This window comes from Tyto alba, unplaced genomic scaffold (genome assembly GCF_018691265.1).
Source record: "Tyto alba isolate M040663 unplaced genomic scaffold, T.alba_DEE_v4.0 Super-Scaffold_22, whole genome shotgun sequence".
In the NCBI taxonomy this organism is placed as follows: Eukaryota; Metazoa; Chordata; class Aves; order Strigiformes; family Tytonidae; genus Tyto; species Tyto alba.
Window position 1 is genome coordinate 23,220,573 of NW_024881296.1, and position 6,271 is coordinate 23,226,843.

Below are 6,271 nucleotides of genomic sequence, written 5' to 3' on the forward strand. Positions count from 1 at the left end.
CCTGACGTTTATAATGCAGCACTTCGTCTTCACATATCCTTTTTCAGCTGCAGCTAGCAGCAGTTAATAATTTTTGACACTCCATCACCCTAGCAGTTGTTTTATTTTGGTTTTGATAGTGCCTGTGGAAAATGTGACATTTTAAATTAAAAAGAAAGAAAGAAGAATAAAGAGAGGAACCAAGTACTGAACAATGAGAGACTTTGCCCTCATGTGAAGGCAGCTCGGCCAGCATGGAAATAGATGGACTAGCAGATGTGAAATCAAGGGAGGCTTTCCGGTGATTGCTGAATCATTTCTTCCTTTGTTATCGCTGCAGGGCTTCCTGTCAGCAAGTCAATAGTGTATTCAGGATACCGCTAAAAGGCCAGATCCTATTCACTGAGGAGCCCCAATTAGCCATGTGATGTCAGGGGACCTTTTCACATCTAACACAGTAACACTGTACCAGAATAAAGGTTATCCACTTCCAAAGGTGAAGGAGTGAAAGCAGACTGGAGCACGCCCATGAACCACTTTCGTGGGCTGTAACAGATTTTAACAGTGTGCATATCAAGATTTGTTCTGTTCTTCCATTTTCCTTCATCAGATAAGCATTATTCAACAGGAGTTTGTTGCGGTTTATATTTTAAAGGAACAGAACATAAATTAATTGCAGGCCCTTTAAGGGAACGAATACACAAGTTTTACTGAGAATAAAATGGACCAAATTCACAGGTATAAGAGCCGCCCTGTCTTTGGGGTTATTGTGCGAGAACCTTCAGATAACCAAGACTGAAAACCCATTCTGACCTATTCTGTGTAAGCTGCCTGAATTCCCCTCCAGCAGCACAGGCAGAGAAAAAGGTAGGTAGGTGCTCTGGCTTTAGGAGTACAGAAAACATTAGGCAGGCATTACCTGCAGTTTTTACTGATAGCTGGACTTTGGCAGAAAGACCCAGATACACCGGGCTACCTAACCAGAGCAGCCACCTCTGCCTCCTACCCGAGCCCAGGTCCCTACCCCAGGGCAGCCCAAAGCCTGCAGCAGCAGAGATCTGACACCCACACCCTGTGCTGTCCTGGGGGCAGCCTGGCCCCTGTCAGAGACAGGCACACACCAGAGGAAAAGTACAGATTTGTAACTAAACGTCCAACTCTTACTATTCCTACAATGACTCTTGGTGACAGCTTACTCCCATTTTCTCTTTTCCGTGAGAAAAAGAAACCAGCTCTCAATATGACAATCCTCCAGCATAATTGTGAGTTAAAGATGAAGAATGAAGACAGAGAAAGCACTTTTCACCCTTAAAACAAGGGCCTCAAACAAAGATATCCACCCCCGCAGCGCTCAGTATTCCCAGTGAAGTACTAGGAAGTGAGAGAGGGTTTGGGTTTTGTTTTGTTTTTTTTTGAGGGAAAAAGAATTAAAGGAAGATACACACAGTATTTGTTCTGCAGGGAACCCTTTCAACTTCAATGAAGAAGATATCATAATGTGACAGGTTAAGGCTCCAATAGGTTTGTACTGTAGATTAGTATGTGCAAGGTGACCTATTATTTTATTTGGGATGTTGCATAGCTATTGCCCATAATACTACAATTTCTTTGTTGTGCTAGGCTAAGATCTCTTCTGTTCAATCCATGTACCACACGGTGATAAACCCTGCCAGGCTGGAATAACTCCCCAGGGCTTACTTATTATGCTATATTAGCAGACCAGATGATAGTGAATAGAGTACACATTTTATTAATCTCTTCCTGCCTGTTCCAAAGCATGCATCTTATTTCAAATGATGCATCCCGGAACAGAGGACTTCCATTCTCAATTAATAACAGCAGAGAAAACCCACCTGTGCTGACAAAAATCTTTCAGTGATTATATGAACTACTGAGTCTGCATAAACTGGAACTGAACAATAAAATGCATAAAAGAAAATATTGGCAAAGTTTTATATAAAGCTGTGTATATACAATCTGCAGCAAAAAGGGAGTAAGACTGGTTTTGAAAATGCCTGTATCCAAAGCTCAAACTCTATAAAGAGTTTGTCCATGTAATTCATATTTTAGTTGTAGCTACATTCCAAAAGGAGGTAAGTGAAGCAAAGACTATACAGTTGGTGGTTTTTTTATTGTTAATAAGATTACATTTTCTATCTGTTTAAATCTAGTTCAGTTATCTGGTTTTGCTTGAATTAAGCTAGTTTCTCTAAACTTCTCCTGTGTTGTAATGAACTAAATAGCTCTGTGAGAATATTTATTACTCCCTACATCCCACTTTCAGTATTTTCATTGAGATTTAGAAGAAAAAGAAAAAAAATAACTCAAGACCCCGAGAAATTATAATCTCACAGCTAATGGAATTCAGCAGTATTCAGTTAGGTTAAGGACAATACTGCCTTTGAAGATAAATCAGTATAATCATGTGAAATGCTGTATTTTGCATCAGGGAGCAATAGGGTTTCTGAGTTAATTTGTACTCCTCTTAACACATTGGTTATCGTAAACTTCAGGGCTTTAAGTTTCATTGCTTACAACTTCAGACAGTCCCATATAAACTTCTAGAAATGGTGAAACATGACAAGGACACAGGGTACACAGACAGCTTGAACAAAACAAACTAATAAAAAACCCCTGAATGTTACAATAAAAGTCTGCTATACCATATCAAGTCATTATAGCCATTTAAATTGAAAGTACTAACTAGATTTTTTTTTTTACTTATTACACAAACCACAGACTAAATCACACAGTAAAATAGTCAGTTAACTAAATAGCACAAGGTTTTTTATTTTTGTACCTTGAATATGACTTCTTTTCCTAGACAATCTTAGTACTCTCCTTTCCTTGATCATTTTCCTAGCATAGCTCTATTTTCATAAGTCATTAAGCCACTTTCTTCTTTTACATCATTCTTTGAGACAGAAAGTTCATCTTGATCAGCAACAAGCAAGGAGGCTACCTAGCAGCACAGTATAGAAGTCTACCAATAATGCATCAGCTGTAAGCATTACTATATCTTTTCTGTACAAAACTTACAGACTAGCATACTCCTAAGTACAATCACAATATAATTTCCTCTATTCTCAGATCTAACACCACCTTTCAGGTAGAAATAAACAATCTGTATCTTTTATTAGTAGGAGCATGCATTTCAGAACAGCTGCAAAACCTCAGAATCAGGCTTTTGACTTTAAACATCCGAAAGGAGAGAGCAAACTTACGAATAAACAACAACAACAAAAAAACCCACAGCAAAACACTCTACAATAACCAAAACCCTCTAACCTCCTCACATTAGATAACAATATCTTTTTCTAAAAACATACCCTTTGAAATAAGTAATCACCTCATCTCATTAAACTAAACTATCCCTTCTCTAAGTAAGTCTCTGCCACCTGTCTCTTTTATTCTCATCAAGAAGAATAAGTTATCTATTTAAGATAGGGGTTTTTTCACAATGCCACTTGGAAGGCATGAGAAACACTAAAACAAGGTATCTGTTCTACTTACCTGCTCTTTAGATATCTGTAAAACATATGGTACACGTTTTGGTTATGATGAAAAAAGAGTAGCTATTTTTGTTGCTGTAATATTTCTCTATATGTTAATGGTTTAAAGTACTTCAATTTTAAAGAACGCTTAAAGCTCTGGTATTTTTATTATGAGATCTACCGCTTCTACAGAATTTATATTGCACTTCACTAGTTTACTATCCAATGGTGCTTGAGAACACAAGTGGAACTGAAATAGAAAAACAATCTAATTCTGCTCTTTGCCTTCTCCCAGCGTTACTACCCCATGGCAGGGAAAGCTGGACTTTGTGTAAAACCAGTTTCCAAGAGCTGTAGCTTACAGCCTGCCATACTAAAGTCAATCAGCACTTAATATGCATTGTTAAAAACTACTAGGCCAAAAGATGCTAATTTGTGGTTCATTAGTACTTTCCCAAAGGCTGGTACAAATAAACAGGGTGGAATTATTTCTGCTGAGTTAAGCCTGCCTGTGTTCATGAGTCAATGAGGTGGTTGACTGACATCACTGAAGTGATTGAAGTGTCTCAAGTGCTTTCAGTGAAACAGGTGCTGTCAGTGATCCATGAGTCTGAGGTGAGGAAAGTGCTTCATCTGCTCTGGGTGTCAAGGTGGTGACACAGGTGGGGGTTTTTTGAGTCTCTTCTGGGAAATAGCAGGACACAAACTCTTGTCTTCCAGACACTGCTGTATATATAAATTACGTAGAGTGAAAAAAGATAGTGTTTTTTTTTCTTATGGGAACTTGGGTAGAGGGCAAGCTCTTGTTTTGTTCCTTGTGGCTAGGGAAGCTGTGATTATTTCCTTATTCTACCTTCTACTGAGGAAGCTATTGTACCACTGTGATAGACTAGGAGGAGAAGGATAGATGTGAAGCTGTACTCAAAGGACAGGAGAAAAAAAAAAAATAGTGCCTTTACTACAGGTATCAAAACCAAAGCATTCAAATAGAAAAATAGTTCTGCTTGAGCTTTTCTACTTTTCTTTTTAATATAAGCTGTATTTGTGATTACATGGTTACATTGCAATTTTTCTTGTGTCTATCTCTCTAGAACCAAGGTGCTAACAGTTCCTCTGCTCTGGATCAACCAGAGCACCCTCCTCTGGTTTCCCATACTTGATGCTAAACACTGCTGTGTTTGTGGCAGAGGGAAACACTGTGTGACAGGATAAATATCAATCCTTGTGGAGTGGTGTTCATCTGCTAGTATTGGGTATTAATTGTCTTACTTCAGAGAAGACTTTTCTTTCAGGTAGGTGCTCAGTCCTATTAGGGAACTGCTAGAGAAGAGAACAGGAAAAAGGATAAATATCTAGTAGGGACACAGTGATTATCCTGTAGTGTGTTCTTAACATCTTAGGTGTAGCTTTCAATTAAGCTTTTTGTTAAAACAATGTTTTTTTCTTAAAGCAATATTTACTGTATATCTCAATTTTAAGTCAGGCTTCTCGCTCAGGAGGAAGAACTCTTTGTTATGTTCCTTGCGTATGCATGGATTAAATCCATCTATTTTCTTTCCCTGTGTAATTCTCATATGTACCTGCATGGAAAAACTGATGTTGTATTTCTCATCTCCTCAAAACCAAATTCAAAACGCATTAACATTATAGTTTGAAGTGCGATTAGGGCTTTTGCTAGTCTGGAAATGTGAGGTGTTACATTGTGGTTTTGGGAGTCATGTTTTAGGAAACGAACTGTATAGCTAGTAATGATGTTTAAAATAAATGTTCAGGACTATTTCAAGATTATGTAATTTAGCCATGTAAATAATAACTGTAAAATGAATATGAGCCATTTTTATTCCCTTGGTGCAACAAAGTTTACATAGAAGTGCTCTCTGGAGGGAAAGAATGCAGAATTAGTGATCTGAATAATATGATTTTTTTATGTTTTGTTTGCTTTTAACTATAGTCTAATTAGTATTGACCTGCTTTCTGAAGTTGTTCTTCTACTGTAGCATTTTCTTACTTCCACTCTTCTTCAGATCTCCCTCAAATCTGGAAGTCCACACCTAGTTCAGGTATTACAAGAAGGAATGATATGTAATAAGTCACAGCAGATGAAAACTCAGTCCTAATTTCTTGGTAGGTAAATTCTGTGTGAAAGATTGCACTGGCAGCTTGCCAAAATTTTAAGGACTGCATCTAATTTGTGGTAAAGAAACTGTGTATAATAGCATTTACTGTACCTTCCTTATTAGAGGAACAGTCATTGCTTGTTTTAGTCTTGCTAGTAACAGAAGCATGAAATTTAGCTTTGCCCGTGACTGGTTCCTTGTGTTCCAGATCCAGCCAATCTTTTCTCAAATAGATTTGAAGAGAAGTCCTGGGGAATTGTCAACATCAATTACAGTCATGCAGAGTCTGATCCTATAATTGGATGTCACTTTGTTCCTTTATGTATAACTTCAGAGGATTACTCGGGTCCATGAACTCAAGCAGACAATTTGATGTCAGATTTGAGAATTACTTCACTGACTTATTAGGAACAAATTTTGTATTAAATGTTTTTTCTTTGATTTTTTTTGTTCTTTGTTCAGAGAACGTTCTAGAATAAGACAAGCATATTGAGTTAGAGATGTATTGTACTTACTTTTTTCTTTCAAAAGGTTGCTCAAAAAAAAAATCAGAAATTAGGTTGATAGTAATTATAACTCATAGGTACTACAGCATGCCTAGCAGATCTGATTGCCATACATTACATTTTTACTAGTTGATAAATATGCAACTGTGGATTAATTACTTTGGGAGTATTTTTG